General features: G+C 47.7%; 1 long non-coding RNA gene across 1 annotated transcript; it reads left to right on the top strand.

Annotated features, from left to right (window-relative positions):
- The first annotated feature begins 5699 nt into the window (after positions 1 to 5699).
- LOC117090326 lies at positions 5700 to 18988 on the top strand. The gene is made up of 2 exons (XR_004439972.1): positions 5700 to 5756; positions 18733 to 18988. It is a non-coding gene; the product is annotated as an uncharacterized LOC117090326 (long non-coding RNA).
- The last annotated feature ends 2433 nt before the right edge of the window (positions 18989 to 21421 follow it).

Genomic DNA, 21421 nt, shown 5'->3' with positions numbered 1-21421 from the left:
GTATATGATGCAATAAACTAACTTTTCATTGCTTTGAGATAGAAATAAATAATTAAAACCAAAAGTGGCCTCACAAAAAAACTGTGCAAACATCTGTATGTGGAACTCTCTGACTTGTCCCTCTCACCAAGCTACAAGGAGAAGGGAGAGCTGGGGGCTAGGAGGGGCAGGAAGAGGGAGATCTGTGTAGGGAGGGGGAAAGTGCCCCATCCGTGACAATTGCAGGACGCGTCTTTCCTCAAAACGTGGCTGCTGGAGAACCCAGATTCTGGCGACTGTGAGCTGCTCTGTGAGTCAGGTTTGAGCTTCCCCACCTGCCTTTGGACAGGACCTGTGTCACATGGCACCTGGATAGCATGAGAGGAAGAACATTAGCAGAGTGGGGGACTGGGTGGCAGAGACCCTCACACCTGCCAGGAAGGTCCATGTGGCTGTGAAAACACCACCAGATTGAAAATCTTCCTGTGTAGATCCTTGGGACATCAGCTACTCCACCACACTGGTCACTGTGGTTAGGTGAACTCAAAATGTCTTTCCAGAAAATGGTAAGACAGCCAAGTAAAAAGTGGTCCCTGGAGAACCTCCGACTGGCCTGTGCACTGGGGGTACAGGGTGGGGCCTCAGGAAGTTCGTGCTGTTTGGTGACCTGGAATTCAATCTGTGAGATGGGGGCCTGTTAACAGGAACCCCTCTCGCTTTGCTGAGAATCTTTTTTATTTTCACCCAATACATTCTGTAACCACTCACCCTTCAAAGTGTCTGCATGCCTAATCTTTCCTGGTTGTATGATGAGAACCTGGTTGTTGTCGTTGTTTTTTCTGCAACAATGGGAAGAGACACAGAAGGAGCCAAAATATGCCCTTTTCTTGCCCCTATTCTCCCCTCAGTCCTCTCTGTGCTGACCTTTACCCCAGAACCAGGTCTTCTTTCAAAAACAGAATTGGCCCAGACTCTATCAGCAAGTTTTTGACTGTCCTGGGGTTTAAAGAGGGCTTCTAGGAGCCAGACAACCCTTTTCTTGGTCTCTTTGCTAAACTGATTCTAACTCCTAGAGAATGGCATTTCAATTATTCCAGGCCTCTAGGCATGGAGATGCCATCATCCTCCTTTGGAAGATTTATGATAATGGCGTGATGGTGCTGAAAACCCCAATTACCAGGGTTCTAGTCTATCCCTAACCTAAATTCTTGTTCTATATTTTTGCCTTTAGAAGTGGTAAGTGTGCATCGTTCAGCCTCTGTAAAGCAACCATCACTCTTTTGGTGATTCCGAACTTCTCATTTTCTGAGTGTTCTTATTTCTCAGAAAGATTTGAACTTGGGCATAGAAAGGTCTGCTTCTCCTGTGCTGGCTCTGCTGTCTTCAGCTGGAGGGTCAGGAGACATTCTGGATGGAGAACGGCTGTTAGAGAGTGACAGGCAACTTCACTCCAGACAAGCACCTGGAATTTGGAACCAGGAAACGGGAGGATAAGAGACATCCTCTTGTTCTTTGACCTGATTCCCCAGTCAGAGGGAAGTCGACTGGGAGCTATAACTAATAACTTCTGAATAGCAGGGAAATTTTCACTAATCCAAGTCAAAGCCTAGGAAAAAGCCTCCTCTTTTTATCTCAAAACCGTGAAAATCTTCTAGGAACAGGCAGAAAACAAACAGCTGGAGATTTTTTTGCTCATATGGCCACACACATGAAGAATTACTAAAAGACCAAGGTGTAGAAATAAAAGAGGCAGGGCTGCTCAGAGGACAAATAAAAATTAAGTTGATCAAATCAAAGGTCTTAAGTTGTGCTTCTTCAAGTCCTTTGGTTTTTCAGCCACTGGCTGTTTTCTCCTGCCATGCAGGGGTGTTCAGGAGGGTTAAAGAAGATTTGGCAATTATGTTTCACAAGGTCCTAGGGAAAATTCCATTTTAGGTGGGAGTAGACATCACTAAGCACATTGTGGGTGTGGTTCATTGATGTCACTACTCATTGAACTATCCTGATGACAGGCATCATACATGTCTTGGACTAGACGACCAGCAGGTCAGGCTAGGAAAGATCCACTACCCTAGATGGGGAACTCCCGTCTGTACCTCCTTCCTCACAGCAGCACTGGGCAAGGTGCCCTTGTCACAGCTGACATCTTTCTTGTAGGGTGAAGGGAGGAAGGCTACTCTGGCCAGTGTTGACATTAGACAAGAAGGGAGGCTGTGGGTGTGAGTGGGGAGGGTGAGGGGATCATACTTGGCGGGACCCTGCGGGCTGTGGACACAAGCCCACCCCATTAGCCCATGCCACTGTCCAGTGAGACCTGGGAATGAAAAATTCAAAAGAGAAGGCAGCAGAAAACTTTTGAGAGAGAGAGAAAGAAAGAGAGAAAGAGAGAGAGAGACAGAGTGAGAGTGTGTGTGTGTGTGTGTAGGGTCAGTCAAAACTCCAAATTTCCATCTAGGGGCCAAATATACAGCAAGAACCCATTGTCAGTTCAAAAGGGCCCCCATCACCATCATAACTAGAATCTTAGCAGCACAGTGGTAGAAACCTTGGGAAAGCAGAAAAAGGATGTTACCTAAAGTCAATTTCTAGAAGACCTTTATGGCAATGAAAAGGAACCAAGAAAATCTAGATGGGTTGAACTTGGAGAACCACAAAGACTCTTGTTTCTAGGCTCTAGAAACAGTTAACCTGGGAGTTGCTGACACATTTCTCCACTTTTTCATGAATCAGTCCATGAAAGCACAACTCACTGTCATTGAGGAATGGATGGTGGTCTATTTTAATTTCTTGCTTGCTGATATAAGTGCCGAGAGGAGCTGAACACTGGGACTAGAAGAGATTCAATGAGTCAATTCAGGGTGAATAGTTGGGTCCTATTTTCCCCAAAGCAGTTGCTTTTCAACCATCACTGTCAAAATACATTTGAAGGACACAACACCATAGGGCAATGTTCTAGGGAGATGCAAACTAGCATAAGAGTTGCCCCCACAAAATTTGTTTCCACCACCATGAGCTCCTGCTTACTGCCTCCTCCCTTTTCCTGGTCCCCTCCATGGCAGCGAGAGGAAAGCCTGGTCTAGAGCGAGGAAGGGATAGAGAAATGAATATGGCAGAGTTGATTTTTGGACAAACAAAGGTTTCACCCAGTTGCCCGTCTTGAGCTCCTGCTGTCTGCATTTGGGTAGAGCAGAGGCTTGGAATGGAGAGGCCCCTCCCTCCAGCCAGCCTGACACTACTTCCATCCTCTCAGTCAGGGCACATTTTCCCCAGGAAACCAAAGGCAGAAGTCCATGCTGTGGCAGTGAAGAGAAGGTCAGCCTCCTCTTCTGTGAAGGATTCTGATGCCAGCTCAGGGACAGAGAGGCTGGTCAGAATGCCTCCCTACACCTCACAGTGAAGCATTGTTTTTGGAGAAGTACCAAGCCAGAGAACCCAAGCAGAGTGGACAGAATGAAGACAAGAATAAAACACGTCAGGCCGGGCATGGTGGCTCATGCCTGTAATCCCAGCACTTTGGGAGGCCAAGGTGCGCGGATCACCTGAGGTCAGGAGTTTGAAATCAGCCTCGTCAACATGGTGAAACCCCGTCTCTACTAAAAAGACAAAAATTAGCCGGGTGTGGTGGTGGGCACCTGTAATCCCAGCTGCTCGGGAGGCTGAGGCAGGAGAATCACTTGAACCCAGGAGGTGGAGGTTGTAGTAAGCTGAGATTGCGCCATTGCACTCCAGCCTGGGCAACAAGAGTGAAATTCCATCTCAAAAAAACAAACAAACAAAAAGAATAAAACAGGTCTTGGTTTCACAAAGTAAGACATGGTACAAATATACCCATCACATGATTTTAGAAAAATTGAGTGAAATGGAAGCAAACACAAGATACGCAAAGCAGTAATGTCCTAACTTGTTTGCAGATACCAGAATAATGACTTACACTGGTGATACTGAGGGAGAAGAAAAGGAAAAAATCAGTTGGGGAATACTCGGACTGCAAAAGCAGCCTGTCTCAAAAGTCACAGCAACAGGGAAAAATAAAACAACATGGGAAAAACCTCAGGCTGCACCTGCATGCAGATAATCAGACAGAGTCCAGCAGAGAAGCCCTTTGTTCTTTGTATAATTAGCAAACTCCCAGGAAAAAGTTTATTCCCCTTTTCAGGCATATACACAGTGGGCTCCATGGAAACTGGCACAGGGAGGAGGGAGACTTACCTAAAACAAACCCACAGTTATATAAACAAGAGAAGTGGTGCTTTGCCTAGAGACATACCTACAGCTGCATAAGGGCAATTGCACAGACAGTTTTACTGGTAAAAAGTTACTAAAACAGTTACAGGGAGGAGAGCAGTTTCATATAGAAGTTTATTGCAATCAGCTGCAACCCAGCAATCCACTTGGACTCCCCTCTTCTGTGGAGAGCTTTCTTCTTTAGTTTATTAAACTTTTGCTCCAACCTCACCCTTGTAGCCATGTTCCTTAATCTTCTTGGATGTAAGACAAAGAACCCTGGGTACTAGTTCAAACAATGAGAAACTGCTACATTAAAATGCATTAGTAAGACTGCAACAATACCTTTGTTCATTGTACAAATTAAAAGAAAAATCATTCCCTTTCCCTCAATCACATAGAGAAAAGCACTTAAGTGTTCAGAAGTAACCCGTGTCACACTCCAAATACAAAATGATTTACATGCAGCAAAATATACAAGAAGTGAATTAAAATATAATCATATTCACTTGGCACAATTGTAACTCCATTAAAACAAATGTGAAAAATACTGAAACTGACCTGAATTTAAGTTTCTTCAACAGAAACATAAAAGTAATAAAAAATTACATGAGATATATTGAAGCAAAATGCCTTCTTTTTTCCCTTAAATTTCTGTTTTTTTAATACAGTTTTAATGCCAAAGAACTCACAACTATATTTTTTAAGTGAATATTATCGCATTGTTTTTGCATTATCTTGTGGGACAGAAATGCAAAGAGTTACAGATTACCACCTTAGAAGTAGAGGCAGTGGTCTGTTTTTGTATTCAAATGGTCCCAGATTTAGATCTCCACACAATTAAACCAGAAAAGGCGGATTGTGTACTCACAGATGCCGTGGGCACACGATATGGGTGCATATACATTTGGATATAGGTACACAACCTACTACATACACACGTGTAACACACACAGAGACTCACCCATGCTCCTCCCTCCCACACCCACCTATACACGCAAGATAAAAAGGAACCCAACTCAGTTACCCATATTGTGCAAGATATATCAAATGCATTGCCAATTACCTTTACATTAGAAAACCAAACCAAGCCAGAAAAAAAAAAACGGATTACTACTTAAGGGATTTATAACAAATTTTTGGGCATACACAATACTTGGTATAATTATCCAACACAGTCTTCTATTGAACCCTCCCTGGATAAAGGAAACCACAACCATTTAAATAATACAAGAAAACCAAACCCAGTTTACATTGGCAAAAGCGAAAATTAGGTGGGTGGCTACAGGACTTTGTAAACACTTTTCTTCCTCTCCTCCCCTCTGGGAAAATAAAAACTAAACTAAACTAAACTAAAATTGTAAAAAGCCCAAAACAAATCAAAAAACAAAAACTGCAAGGAAAGTGTCAAACCACAAAACAAAAGAACGTTCCACAAACGCTGAGCACATCTTCATTTGTGGGCGCTGGCGCCCTATCCCTGTGGGCGGCGCCAGCTCCTTTCTCGGCTGCCTGCCCAGCTGTTGGGCTGGAGCTCCGCATGCTGGCTGTAGGTAAGTGATCCCGCCGCGGGCGGGCGGAGGTGGCCGGGCAGCCGCCGCTGTGCCCGGGTCTGGGGTGAGTTGCACTGCTACGCCGGGCCCCAGCCCTCATGCTTCTCTCCCGGAGCTCCGCGGCTTCGGCAGCTTCCTCCTCCCTCTGTGGGCTGGGCTGGGGTCCTCGCGAGAAGTGCTGCCCCGCTCCCTTCTCCAAATCCACAGGCCCTGGCTCTCTGGAGACAGGGAGGCTCATACAGGATATGTGCAAATGCTTTTATTACAAGCTGTTGAAAGACACCCGTTTGCTCTCCCGTCCTTTTGCTGAGCGCCGCAGGAAGCCGGGCTCCCCGTCCCCAGAAGCAGCCGCAGGTTCGCAGCGCCGGGCCTGCAGTGCCAGTAGCGGGCAGGCGCCTCTACCCTCCCCTCTGTCCCTGATCTCCCGCCTCCTCGTCACCCGCCGTCTCTGCGGACTCACCCCGGGCTGCGGCCTTTCTTCCCTCAAAGCAGGCCCTTTACACATCGGACTCTACGTCTTGTCCCAATACAAATACATGAAAATGCGGTTCTTCAGGTGGCGAGAACAGTGAGCACGTCTGAAACAAGCCCATTAGGAACACTGAAGTAAATATGAAGCTTAACTCCCCGGCGCCCTGACTACGGCTGCCGAGCGGACCCTGCGGTCCCGCAGCTCCCCCGCACTCGCGGCCCTGGGCGCGCAGCTCCCAGGCTCTTCTGCGCTGGCTCCTGCCGGCATTGGCCAGGTCCCGGCAGTTCACGAAAGGCAAGAGGGCGGCGTCTGCAGGGCTCCGCGGGGCGCCCAGCTGAGGACTTTGTGGGCCTCGCACTCTACCTCGTCTCCTGTCCTGTCACAGGCGGAGGCCAGCTTCTGTGTTGAGATCTCCGTGAACTCGGGGTCTTGAGCAAATTGCCCCAGTCCTGAAATCAAAACCTAGGGGGCGGGGTTGGAGGCCATGAAGAATCAAAGGAACATTATCACTGATGCTTGACTCCTCTAGAGGGTGGCAGCAAGGGGCTTCTGACGCGGAACTTCGCGGGCCAGTGCATGTGTGTGTGCCTGCGTGTGTGCGCGCATGTGTGAGGCGTTGTGAGGGGTGCTTGTAGGAAATGAGCAGAGAGGGAGCATCAACCGAAGGATTAGGGATGTGTAGGCCAGAGAAGTTTTGCCTTGGGTATTAAAAGCCGTCATCAAATAAAGACTTGCCTCACAGAGGGACGGGGGAGCCTGCCCTGCTGCTTCCTAGGCCTATCCCAGCCTGCCCTTCTCTTCTCCTCTCTGATGCCTTTCATATTATTCTTCCCAAGAAACCTTCATTCTCCCTGCTGAAACTGCAGCCCCGAGCCCACTGCCCATAGCCCGCTGGCTGTATTTCCTGGGGTGAGGATCCAGAAGTATGCATGCCAACACCATGCATGCACCTGCTCGGAAAGGCCAGCAGGCGACCCCTAAAACTTCTCCATCCTCCCTGCTGGCAGCTTTATGCCTGGCTACGGGAAACCAAGCTCCCGAGACAAAGGAAGGGAGGAAGCCACAGAGCGCACCTGGCACCGCTCCTCCCAGGCGTCTGTTCGTCTTGCTCCCAGCCCACATCACTCTCTCCTGATGCTGCCTAATTTTACTTTGGAGCTCCTGCCCCTTCCTGACCTGTTGCATACGTGTTTATTTATTATCTGTCCCTCCTCACCACAATGTGAGTCACTAGAGCAGAGGCTCTGTTTCTCAGCTGTGTCCCTGCACCTAGAAGAGCGCCTGCACGTGGTAGGTGCTCAGGAGAGATCTGTGAAATGAATAAAGGGTAACTGTCAGGCCTCTGAGCCCAAGCCAAGCCATCGCATCCCCTGTGACTTGCACGTATATGCACAGATGACCTGAAGTCACTGAAGAATCACAAAAGAAGTGCAAATGCCCTGCCTCGCCTTAACTGATGACATTCCACCACAAAAGAAGTGAAAATGGCCAGTCCTTGCCTTAAGCGATGATATTATCTTGTGAAATTCCTTTTCCTGGCTCATCCTGGCTCAAAAAGCTCCCCCACTGAGCACCTTGTGACCCCCCACTGCTGCCTGCCAGAGAACAGCCCCCCTTTGACTGTAATTTTCCTTTACCTACCCAAATCCTATAAACGGCCCCACCCTTATCTCGCTGACTCTCTTTTCGGAGTCAGCCCGCCTGCACCCAGGTGAAATAGCCATGTTGCTCACACAAAGCCTGTTTGGTGGTCTCTTCACACGGGTGCGCATGACAGTAACAAGGCTACGTGAAGCATCAGAGTTTTGGAGTTTCAAAGTACCTTCGAAGCCATCTGGTTTAAGTTCCCATCTCCTGCAATGACAGCCTAATGACTGATGGGCACCATCTCTGCTTGCATATGTCTAGTGATGGGAGGCTCGATACTTTTTAGGAAATGCCCCCTCGTTTCGGGAGTTCAGTTGGGAATGTCTTCCTCATGTGACCTGAAATGTCCCCGCCTGTCCGTTGAGCTAGTTGCTCCAAGACCGTGACCCTTTCCCCATGCCTCCCATTGCAGGTGGGAGATGCCCAGCACAGCCTCTGAAGTCATCTCCTTTCCTAGTTTACCTAATTCCTTCAACCAGTTCTCCTGTGAAATGGTCCTAGGGACCTTGCCATCCTGATCATCCTCCTTTGGGTTTGTTCCAGTTTGTTGAAGGTCCCTTAAAATGTGGTGCCAGGATGCTCTAGATGCTCTCACCAGGCAGAGTACAGTGGAACTGAAAGCTCTCTTGTTCTAGACGAGCGGCTCTCCAGCTGGCTGTGCATCACAATCATCAAAGGGCTTTTAAAAATATCAGTTTCACTTGTCATGGGTTTCCAAAGTGCCACAGGTGATTCTTATGAGCAGTCAGGGTTGAGCACCACAGATGCTGACCCTCTCTTTGCATAGATCCAGTTCAAACTCACATTTGCATTTTGTGCAATCACAGCACATGGCTGGCTCATACGATGGAGTCTCAAGGCCTTTCTTGAAGTTTACTGGCCTATGGCAGGGATACTTTTCTCAGTAGCTTTTTTCTCTGTCTGTATTAGGCCCAGCCTTAAGAAAGCCAGTAACATCTTGCGTGGTCCTGTTTTCCAGCGCCAGCTGTCCTTCTGTAGCCCTGAGAGGGAAGGGAGGGTCTTTCTGGCTCAGAGGCTTGACATACACTCAGTTCAGAAAGAGCCAGGTTCTCCCTCTCCGCTCCCCATGCCAAGTCCCCTTGCTGCCCATGGCCTCTCCCTTCCCTGTCTGCTGTGTGGTAAGGAGTCATGTACCACCTCAGCAGGCTGCTGGCACTGCTGTGGAACTGCCTCCTAGGGTCCCAGCCTGGCTACCCACCATGGGGAAGACAGGCCAGGCTCTCTGGTTCGTGCTGCCATCCCTGTGCCAGGGGGTGGTCTCCTCAGCACAGGAGCTGCAGTGGTTGGACAGGACACTGCTGGTGAGGTTCTTGCTAGACTCAGTTACCTCCAGCACAGGGTGGGAACCAGCTGCCAGGCCTGCCTGGGCTGGGGGCTGTATCAGGGGTTGGTGGAGAATGACCTGGGAATGAGGCAGGAGGATGGCTTCTCTGAAGGGTTAAGGCTACCGCTGAAAATGCCTGTGGACACACAAATAGTGTGAGTTGTTGGGAGTGGTTGCTGCCAAGCAAGGCAGACCCCTGCTTCTGAGCAACCACTGCTTTGCAGCTGTTGTTTCCAGCTAGTTCCACCCACCTGGGATTCACATGCCATCATTTTCACCCATCTCAATCCTACCTCATCAGACCTGGCATGAATTTCAACCATCTCAAAATATAGTTTATGATTATGTCAGTCTGATGTGGCCTGCCTCTCCTCTAACTTCAGAACGCTGTGGTTGAGTGGAATCAAGATAATCTGCATTTCAACCCTGGGCCTGTCACCTAGCAGCTGTGAATTCTCTCACTCTTGGTCTTCTCATCAGTATAATAGAGAATCGTGATGCCTGTATCTTCTATAAACCAGAACACAAATACCCTCTATATCAATCTATCTTACAGGGTTGGTGTGAGGTTCAAGCAAAATAAGGTCTGTGAAGAAGTATAATGCACATCGCACAGAGCTAGACCAAACTAGTATTTGCTGCTTTAATTTTTACAATTAATCGGGCCATTAACAATGCCCCACCAACCTCTAGCTCAGGTTGTCGTTGACCCAGAGTTTAAGTCTCACACTATATTGGAATCAAACTATTTACATATCGTGTCCTCTGTCCCAGCATGTTCTTGAGCATCATGAGGGCAGGGATCAGGCTTGCTTGCCTTGACGACCTACCCTGGCAGAGGCTCCCCAGCGGCAGCTGCTCTGATGAGATGTGCTCCCTGGAGAGAGCAACACTGTGTGGGGAAAGCCCAGCTCTGAGAGGCAGAGAGAACGGGAAGATCACTGCCTATGTGGGAGGGAAGAGAAAGGGATAAAGAGGAGTACAAAATAAAGATGACTTTCTTGCCTACCAGCAGGCTGAGAACAGATGGGGGAAACCAACTGTTAGAAATCTTTTAGAGTACAGCAAACCACCATGGCACACATGTACCAATGTAACAGACCTGCACGTTCTGCACATGTATCCCAGAACTTAAAGTAAAATAAGGAAAAAATAATAATAATAATAAAAGAAATCTTTTAGAATAACACACACAGTGTCCCCACAGTTTGCCACCTCCCTAGCCCAGCTCATCATGGTCCCAACGTGGGGCTCCTGGGTCCCTGGAGATCTAGGAAATGTTCAAGGTATGTTCAATATTTTAGAAAGCCCAGTGGAAATCATACTTTTTTAGGCAATGTCACCTGGACTAAGCAAAACTGCATTTCTTTGAAGTCAGTTGGGTCACACTGGTCATCTTATGCTGATTATGAGCTTTGATTAGCAGCTGAATGCCTTTGGGTAAACAAAGTTATTTAAAGCCTAGGTCCATGTAGGGAATATATGATTAAATGAGTAAAAGTTCAGGAAACCGAGGTTTAGACCTCAGTTTTAGACCTCTATTAACCCCATCTTGCCTGGGGTTAATAGAATGATCTTAGATAACTCTTTAAGTGAGTTAGTCCTAAATACCAAGAATATGTTTGATTCTCGCATCTTGCATTTCACTATCTCACTTGGAGCCAGCCAGGCCGAGAGGGATTCCATCCAGGGAATCTCCCTGACATGTTTTCCTTGGATGCCACTCCCCACTCTTGACCATGTTGCTGGCAGGTTCTTGGATCATTTCTCTGTGTCAGTGGATGGATTGTTGTGCAGCTAAATTTCCAGTATGTTCAAACTCTGTCTGCATGGGTGCCCTGCAGCTTAAGCCTGTTTGATGAGGGGACATCTATGATACCACAAGAAGATAGCTCAGGCAGATCCTGCAGTTGCTGATTCTTCGGGATCCTGGGAAGAGTTCCTACTGAGCAGTATTTCCTAGGTCCACCCTGTGACATTACCACTTTGCTAAGGCTCTCGCCTGCACAGGAAGAATGAGCAGCCCTAGCGAGGGGCTGTTAGGGCCAGGGGTAGGAGGTGTACCAGCAGTCGGAGACAGGGAAGACTGACTGATCTCTCGGGGATTTGTCCCTTATCTTGGGGACCGTCCAGCCTGCTGGGTGGTGGCTGGCAGCCTGTCCAAATGTATGAGCCACCAGAGGGTCAAGCAGATGCAGGGCAGGACTATCTTCTGGGCGATGTGTCCCCCTAAATTCTTCTGTCACTTTAGACATTCCAGGTAGAAGGAGGTCCTTTGACCTGCAAAACCAGCCAGAGAACCAGGAACAGGGCAGGGAAAGAGCATGCTAGCCTGAAACAGCTCACACCCAGCTGGGGTGCAAGAAGCAATGTCTGTGGCCCCGGACACACCTCCTTTTCCCACCCTGTCACCTTATCTCTGAGACATACTGTGCAGCATATGTCCAAGGCCCATCTGGGCACACCCTGCCTTTGGGATTCTGTTTCACCACTTTGGAAATCTGCCCAGCTCACTTTGGGGACGTTGTTTGAGTCAGGTTTCCATGGTCTCTCAATCATCCCTCAGCACTGACCAGTGTCCCCTTAGAGGGGACCACCGGCCACATCTGGAAAGCAAGGTATGTGTTTAATAGTGAGGCAGAGCAGAGGGAGCCTGTCTTCGGGGATTGTTGGATGTTTCTCTTGTCCTCTTCTGGGTGTGTCAATTGTTGATTTTCATCGGTAGGATTTCCCCAGTAGGAGAGCCTGGAACAGAGAACTCTTGGGGCTGATTCTGGGAGGCTGAGAAATGCCACTGCGTAGGGACAGCTGCCACCCCCAGAAAGCAGCTTGCTCTTTTCCTTAGTGAAGAGACCCTCCCCCTGCCCCACCATATTGTGCTTACATACAGGTTGACGTATTTCCTTCCCAGGAAATTCCGCCGTGCCCCCGGCATCACAGATGTCTCCAGACCTGCTGATTGGGAGTTTCCAGCTCCTCACTCACAGCTTGTCCTATGAACTTGCATTTCAGATTTGGGGCAGTGAAGGCAGTCTCAGGTCAAAGGCATCAAGAGAGTTGAAAACATTCTAGGCCCATTAGGTTCTTTCAAGGAAAGGCCTCAGCTCCTGTGTTTGCATGTGCTGCTGCTGTGTGCCACAGCTACTCTCAACTTTAACCCAGACTTACCAGCCACCCCCCATTTCTCCCTGCCCTGCCAACCCTTTCATCACCAAGGGCACATAAGCAGCTGCCTACAACAAGCATACAATCATTCAGTCGGCGACTAGACACGGTGTAAGGAAGCTTGGGAGGTATTAAGTCAATGGCATCCGGGTCTTTTGATGGTGACTCACAGTCACCATCACAGTGAGAATATATTTGACACATTCCCATCATGCACGGATGCACCTAATGGAATCTTGTGCTTCACTATCTCAGCTGGAGCCAGCCAGGCCAAGAGGGATTCCATCCAGGGAATCTCCCTCACATCCAGGCATCCTCCCTGACAATGGATGCCATTCCCTACTCTTGACCATGTTACTGGCAGTTTCTTGGATCATTTCTCTATGTCGGTGGATGGATTGTTGTGTAGCTAAATTTCCAGTGTGACTATGTTGCACACTGGTAAGTTCTAATCTACTTTAATCTGTTCTCATTCATTAAAATTTTGATTTCACAATCCCTAGTGTGTCGGCCTGCAGTCTGAGAGGCACAGTTGCCTTTTAACTTCCTTTTGCAGGTGAAGCCACCAAATTGCTGGTCCCTGGTGCAGCCCCCACTTCTGAGGGGAGACACTGCTGCCTTCATCTTCTGTGAATCCACTCCTGTTCCTGGCACAGCACAGTAACTTTGAGTCTTTACAGATGTGCAACAGCCTTTGTTGAGTGAGACCTCACATTCTTATGCCTCCCCGCCTTGCTCTCATTCTCAACTAGTCAAGCCCTCCCTATTATATTTCCTCTTAGACATGTCACCCCTACTCTTGCACATCCAGCTGTTTGACCTTGTGCATCACACATGTTAAGCTTATCCTGCCCTCAACCTTCTCTGAATGCCTGTACCCCTCGGGGTTTGTACCACCCTGTGGGCAATTAGTTAGAGCTCTCCATGTTATCTTCCTCTTCTGAGGCCCTGTTAGCTTCCTAACTAGTTTGGAAAACCTCCTTGAGTATGGGGACTGGTTTATTCACAACCAAGCAACCAAAATGGGTTAAAGCGTACACTTTTCCTGACTTCCAGGATAGGTGGTTGTATACGAATTTGTATTCCCCAAAAATCAATTTAGAGAATGTTATCTCTTAAGAAGCTTCCAATGTTTCTTTTGGTTTTGTGTTGACTATGTTTCATTTCGTCAGGAACATGAAGGTCTATCACCCCCACCATCCTATTTTGTTGATGGGGACATGAAGGCACAGGGTGGTTGATGGATTTGTCAAGAACTCCTGATCTCTACTATTTCCATGCTTTTCCTTATTCACTAGATTCTTCTTTCTTCATCAGGGGGACAGGAGACACCTCTGCTACTCCTCCAACCCAGTTCTGGAGCAGAAAGCTCTGGACCCCAGGAAGTCACATGCTGCCCTAGCTTGGCTGGAGCCTTTCTCCACATCCCCCTGGGGGGTCCAGGGCCTCCCTCCCATCACCTCCAGCCACACCTTTCCTTTCTTCACAAGCCTAAAAAGCTAGTCCTTCCTCAATATAAAGTACTTTCAGGAAAGCTTCTGAAAACAGTGTGTCTTTAATGCTTTTTAATGTAACCCACTGTCATCAAGGCATTTTACAAAGAGACTCTCGAGATACACACACATATTGGCAATGAACCAAATGTTTCACCACATAATACTAACATTTGTGACTTCTGATGCACTCTGATATTTCCTATTGTGCTATGCTATGCTATTCTTTTAAAGAGCTGACCAAATTGATGTCACAACCTTCTAATGGATCTAGGTCTGCAGTTTAAACACTCTACTCCAAAAATTCCAGCAAGGACAAAAATCTCAGCCCTAAATTTGCCAACAGTACCCTTTTCTGGGACTTTATTACAAGATGTTGCATGAAAAATTCGTTAATTGTTAATGTATGTATGTGTGCACTGAATCTTACTGGAAAATATATTGATGACTATTGGTTACAGCCTAAAAAGAATGCTTGAAAATTTTCCTGGTGAGGAAAGGCCAAGCTAAAAAGGGGAGTCTGTGTGTGTGTGTGTGTGTGTGTGTGTGTGTGTGTAATGGGGGTGGTCCCATCCCCCTAATGAGATGCCACATGCTGTGCAGATGTTTTATAATATTTGATCTCTTCTTCTCCCCAAAATCATGTCCAGAGGAGAAATTCCATGGACCTGCCCCTGCCTCCCCCAGACCCTTCCCAGCACCGTGACTGACCTGGGCAGAGCTCACATCTCTGTGGGGAACAGGCTGGGCTTCCTGTGGGACTCAGGGTCTTCAATCACCTTTACTTCACAGGTCTCCTCCTCCTCAGACCCCTTGTCTTAACACACTACAGCTCTCTGGCTCTCTCAGGAGTGGCACCTAAAATATCCAAAATAGAGACAAAAAATCAGAGACTGCCAACCCTCCTGCCCTTCCCGCAACAAGTAAGGCATCACACACACATGCAGGCATGCACACGCGCACACAGGCACATGTGCACACCTATCACAGGAAAACCCCACCCCCAATATTTATCGTGGGTTCTTTTCTATCTCCTAAGCATCTCAGCTGGTTTGAGAAATAAAAGTAAAGAGTACAAGAGAGAGAAATTTAAAGCTGGGTGTCCAGGGGAAACGTCACATGTCGGCAGGTTCTGTGATGCTCCCCCAGCCATAAAACCAGCAAGTTTTTATTAGTGATTTTCAAAAGGCAAGGGAGTGCACGAATAGGGGGTGGGTCACAGGGATCACATACTTTACAAGGTAATGAAATATCACAAAGCAAGTGGAGGCAGAGCGAGATCACAGGACCACAGGATGGGGCGAAATTAAAATTGCTAATGAAGTTTCAGGCATGTGTTGTCATTGATAACATCTTATCAAGAGACAGGGTTTGAGAGCAGACAACCTGTCTGACCAAAATGTATTAGGCAGGAATTTCCTCATCCTAATAAACCTGGGAGCGCTACGGGAGACCCGGGCTTATTTCATCCCTTCAGCTTCGACCCTAAAAGGTGGTTGCCTTAAGGGGGCCGTCTATAGACCTACCCTCAGGCTGCATTCTTTCTCAGGGATGTTCCTTGCTGAGAAAAAGAATTCAGCAATATTTCTCCTATTTGATTTTGAAAGAAGAGAAATATGGCTCTGTTCTGCCTAGCTCACTAGCACAGTCAGGCTCCAAGTCTTATCTCTCTTGTTCCCTGAAGATTGCTGTTATCCTGTTCTTTTTTCAAGGTGCCCAGATTTCATATTGTTCAAACACACATGCTCCACAAACAATTTGTGCAGTTAACGCAATCATCACAGGGTCCTGAGGTGACATTCATCCTCCTCAGTTTACGAAGATGAAGGGATTAAGAGATTAAGGTAAAGACAGGCATAGGAAATCACAAGGGTATTGATTGGGGAAGTGATAAATGTCTATGAAATCTTCACAATTTATGTTCAGAGACTGCAGTAAAGACAGGCACAAGAAATTATAAAAGTATTAATTTGGGGAACTAATAAATGTCCATGAAATCTTCACAATTTATATTCTTCTGCTGCAGCTTCAGCCGGTCCCTCCGTTCGGGGATCCCTGACTTCCCGCAACACACACCAACACAATCCTCCTAAAATCACTGAGGAACCCATGGAGCCACAGAAGTGTTAAGATTAGGGTGAGGGCCGGCCGGGCGCGGTGGCTCAAGCCTGTAATCCCAGCACTTTGGGAGGCCGAGACGGGCGGATCACGAGGTCAGGAGATCGAGACCATCCTGGCTAACATGATGAAACCCCGTCTCTACTAAAAAATACAAAAAACTAGCCGGGCGACATGGCGGGCGCCTGTAGTCCCAGCTGCTTGGGAGGCTGAGGCAGGAGAATGGCGTAAACCCGGGAGGCGGAGCTTGCAGTGAGCTGAGACCCGGCCACTGCACTCCAGCCTGGGCGGCAGAGCGAGACTCCGTCTCAAAAAAAAAAAAAAAAAAAAAAAAAGATTAGGGTGAGGGTTTTGTGTGGGAGAAGGATGTCTGGTTTGGATCCAAGAAGATCTGAGTGCTGTCCTCCACTCACTCTAGCCTGAGTCACTTAGCCCACCCTGTGCCTCAGTTTCCCTTTCTATGAAATTGTGATAACACACGCCCTGCCTGACTCAGAAGCTTCCTGTGAGTCACAAATAAAGTAACAGATGAGATGATGCTTTGAGGGTGCAAAGAACCAACTCTGAAAGAAAGGTCCCAGGCTGAATGATATAGGGCATTGTGGCCCTAGAGAGAAGGCTGTCCCTCCTCTTCATGGTAGACAGCTGGGCCTTTGGGCCTTTGTTTGGCATAGCTGAGAAGTTCCTGACATCTTATTTTGATAGTATCTTTGAGCAAAGGATAGTGAGCCTGAAGCCCTGCTGAGCCTGAATCCCACCTGAGCTCCAAATCTTCCTACACCAGGATGTGCCTTGGGATAGAACACTTTTTCCCCTGGGACAGGGGCTTCTGCTCATCTAGTCACACCTTCTTGAGGTGTGAGCTAAGTGTTCTTCCTTTTCCTAGCAGTGCCTCCCTCCATCTTTCTTCCTATAGAGCCTGCATGCTGGGGCGCACTTTATCCTCAGGCCCCTGAGGGCACCAAGAAAAGATCCTAGCTTTGAGCCACTCAGACAGGGGAGGGGCAGAGCTCTCTCAGGGCTGCCCACCTATATTTGTCTGTCCTTGTATTGCTATAAAGGGATACTTGAGACTGGGTAATTTATAAAGAAGAGAGGTTTAATTGGCTCATAGTTCTGCAGGCTGTACAGGAAGCATGATGCTGACATCTGCTTGGCTTCCAGGGAGGCCTCAGGAAACTTACAATCATGATAGTAGGTGAAGGGAGAGCAGACATGTCAGATGGCTAGAGCAGGAGCAAGAGAGAAAGAGTGAGGTGCCACATAGTTTTAAACAGCCAGATCTTGCAAGAAGTCACCCACTATCACAAGGACAGTACCAAAGGGATGGTGCTAAACCTTCATGAGTAATCCACCCCCATGATCCAGTCACCTCCCATCAGGCCACACCTCCGATACTGGGGATTACAATTTGACATGAGATTTGGGCGGGGAGGCAGATTCAAACTATATCACCACCCCCCAGTTGGAAGGAAAGATGAGCTGTGGGAGCTCCACATGGAGCAGGAGGATAGGAATATGGCCTGTCCTTTGGAAAGGCACAGTGGGCTGAGCTGAAGATGCAGAATGGCAGAGGGCAGGCAACACCACTTCTGACATGCTGGCCCATTCTGAGCAAAAGCAATCCTGGAGCCAGAGCTGCCCTTAGCCTTGAGCTACCACATGGAGGACAAGGCCCCAGAGGTAGAACTTGGGCTTTATTTTTCTTCTTCACCAAGCTGAAGTATCCTGAGTGTTGTTTTCACCAACTGCAATGGAAGAGAGTGTTAATGATGTTCAGTGAGCACTTACCATGTGCTGGGCATTGTGCTGTGTGCTTTGCTGTGTTTTATTTCACTGATAGATGTATCTGTGGGGAGAAGAAAACCCCTGGGGCCTCCTCCCCCAGCTCCTCTAAAAATCTCTCTCCCTTAATGTAACATAGAACAAAGTTTCATATGAAAATGCCCTTAGAGGGAGGTAATTAAAATAGCAAACACTGGTTTTATCTAGCTCTACACCCTCCCCTCCCCTGCTGGGAGGGGTCAGAAGTGAAGGCCCTTGTCCAGGTCTGTCCTCAGGACAGAGCCCAGAGAGCAGGCTGTGCCCCACCTTCTCTGTGCACCCTGGAGTGGTGGCTTCGCAGCCCATTCTCATGCATGCACAAAAAGCCCACCTCACAGCTAGGTGAATGGCATTTTCTTTGTTCAGGTTGGCAAGGGTAAAGTGGGTGAGTCCATTCACTTTAGGGAGGTGGGGTACAGAGCAGGACTGAGGGCAGCACCCACCTCTCAACTGGCTCACCCCTTCTTCTGTCCTGAGGGTTCTCATCCCCTTGTGCCTTCTGCCCCCCACCCAGGCTAGAAGGCGCCTTCCCTCACCTCCATCCTCCACGTCCAACTGAAGCCACAACAGGGAGTTAATGAACCTAATGCTTTGGTGAGGGACTGGGAAGCCAAACCTGGAGAGGCAGAGGTCCTGGGAAGAGGCCCAGAAGACAGTAGACCTTGCTCCTAGGATTGTGAAACAAGGTGCTTCCAGGCCATACAGCTGCCCTGCACATTATAGTCCTAATGATACAGACAGGTGACAGGGAAATACTGGGTAGAAGAGGGCAGTTCCCCAGCAAAGGCCCCACCCCCAAGCCTGGAAACCCACAGCCCTAAATGGGAACAGGCATTCCTGTTTTCAAGCCAAATGTTGCCTTTTGGCTCACCACACCCCTCTATCCTGTACCCATATAACCCCAAACCCCAGGCTTCACAAGCAAACAAACAGATGAACAAAAGAGCAGAGGAGCAGAAGAGTGGCATGGTGGAGAAGGAGAGAAAAGAAGGAGCATCTGAATGTTGAGAGGAGTTCAGCTGGGGACAGTCAGAGAGATGTGCCATGGGACAGCTAAACTCCAGGAAAATATCCTCTTCCCACTCCATCCCCTTTTCAGCTCCCCATCCTTCCCTCTAAGAGCCACATCCATCACCCAATAAAATTCCCGCATTCACCATCCTTCAAATCTGTGTGTGACCTGATTCTTCCTGGATGGCAGACAAGAACCCAGGTATCAAGAGGGCACTGAGCTGGTTAACACTTAAGCCGTCTACGGACAGCAGAGCTAAAAGAGCACTGTAGTATGCCCCCTGGGACTTTGAGAGTCATAGGCACACACCCCTAGATGCCACCATGGGGCCAAAGCCCAAAAGCACTCACCTCAGCTCCTGCACCTGCCCATCTGTGTGCTCCCCCTCCTGTAAGGGGTTTGAGTGGCGGCCAGACAAGCCGCACCCCTGTGGCATATCCTGCAAGGGATTACAGGGGAGCAGGGAACTCTCCTGTTTTACTAAGAGGTGCAGCATTAACTTAGCTTGGAGGGCTGGAGGAGACCAGAAGAGACCACCTATCCCAGCTTCTTCTCCTGGATAGGAAATCCCCAGGGCAATTTCTGAGGAGACCGCTCAGAGAGATAGACCACTCTCAGACCTATCTGATGGTAAAGTGGGAGAAAAATGTGGCTGGTGGTAAACAGAGCCCTGCCTAAATCAATTTGCTGTGTTTTTTTTTTTCTTTTCTATCACTATTAACTAAACAAAAGGTACATGTGACTGTGATATGAGTTTGTAGTTAGTAGTAATCAATTATTCATAGACCTGTGGACAAGTACCCCTCGCCCCTACAACTTTCTACTACCCATAAGATGCACTTATGACCTCAAGTGAAAAGATGTAGCCCAAACAACAGGCTGAGATCCTGAAAGTTGATATCTATTAGCACGGATTTCATCTCTTGATTCTCATGTTAATTTTTATTGAGCTTATTTTGCATGTGAAGAAATAGAGGCCCCAGGAGTTAAGCAAGTTCCCCGGGGGATAGTTGCTAGTGAGGGGCATAGTTTATGTCAGAAGCCAAGCTGAAGTCTTCTGATGTTTTCACCACACCATGATGAAACACCTCCAGTGAAACTCCCACCTCCAGCAGGAGAGAAACACTCCCCTCCCTCTTTATTCCTTACAGGGAAATTTACAGTTCTTCTAGTTTCCTTAGAAGACAATGAAAAGGATATCTCCCCAGAAGGAACATCAGCAACTTTATGGAGGCACTCCAAGTTGCTGCTAAAATGAGGGCATCTCAGACACCTTCCTGGTTCCAGCCAGGGTATGTTACAGGTAGAGAGGCATGAGCAGAGCAGAAGAGGGTTCTTCTCCACTCACTGGGAATGTGATGGTTCGACAATTATCATACTGCCTCTCTAAAAACGATCATTCAGTGTTGTACCCGAGTGCGTTAGAGAAACGCCACACTTTGACACAAATTTAAGAGTCCCTTATTAGATGGCGACCGAGAAACGGCTAACACTCAAAATTCTCTCAGCCACTAGGAAGGGGCTTGATTTTCCCTTATACTTTGGTTTGGAAAGGGGAGGGTGAGCTTAGTTACAGGAGTTCTGCAGAAGTAAAAACATGCAAAAAAATTAAAAAGACAAATGGTTACAGGGAAACAAACAGTTCCAGGTGCAGGGGATCTAAATCTATCATAAGGCAATAGGTATGGGGGATCTGCCGGACACAAACTCAAGGCTTTATGGTATTATCTCTTGAGCGAAATCCTGGGAACTTTGTACATTGCTTGCCTCAGTACCTTATCAGTTAATTGAACTCTTTGATATGTTGAGAGTCAGCTTACACAAATTAACTCCTTGAGGAAGGGGGTGGGTAAGGAGTCCTTGATGTCTTGTAAATGAAGGAGCCAAATGGAGTTTATCTGGCTTTCTCGGCTAAGGGAGAGCCTATTCATGAGGAAACAAGGCTAGGTGATTAAGGGAGAGTCTAAAAACAAGGCTAGGTATTACATTCCCCACTTGTGTATTTGGGGAATCAAATTGTTGATTCCTCAGTTATAACAAGGGGGTCATACTGAGTTTTAAGATACATAAGTTTGACAGAAGCTATGCATTGCTTTACAAAGTTAAGAACCCAATGTAATATACACGGTCAAAAAATTAAGCTTAATAGCAGGATGAGAAGGGGTCCAGCTAATCCAGTGACTAGAGTAGTTAGCCATGGATTCCAGTTAAACATGCTTTGATACCAGAGGATGTTATTTTCTCATTCTTGTTGGCATCTATCTAGATTTTCTCAAATCTTTTGGAGAGTATCTTTTATGACTCCAGACTGACTGGCACAGAAGCAACAACTTTCTCCTAGAGCTGCACATAAACCTCCTTGAGAGAGGAATATTAGATCTAAGCCTCAGCGGTTTTGAAGAACTACTTCAGCTAGAGACTCTACCTGGGAATGTAGTATATCTATGGCAGACTGGAGGTTACTTAAATCAGCATCTACCTGTTGAGATAGGGACATTAGTCCAGTTTCTCCTTGAACTAGGGCAGCCGTACTGATGGCCGCTGATCCAGGTATGCTAAGACCGGCTAAGAGGGGATCTAGGAGCAGGG

Source organism: Trachypithecus francoisi, unplaced genomic scaffold (assembly GCF_009764315.1).
Source record: "Trachypithecus francoisi isolate TF-2019V2 unplaced genomic scaffold, Tfra_2.0 Lachesis_group11, whole genome shotgun sequence".
Taxonomy (NCBI): domain Eukaryota; kingdom Metazoa; phylum Chordata; class Mammalia; order Primates; family Cercopithecidae; genus Trachypithecus; species Trachypithecus francoisi.
Note: the sequence above shows the minus strand (reverse complement) of the source record. Positions and strands in the feature narration are given on the sequence as shown.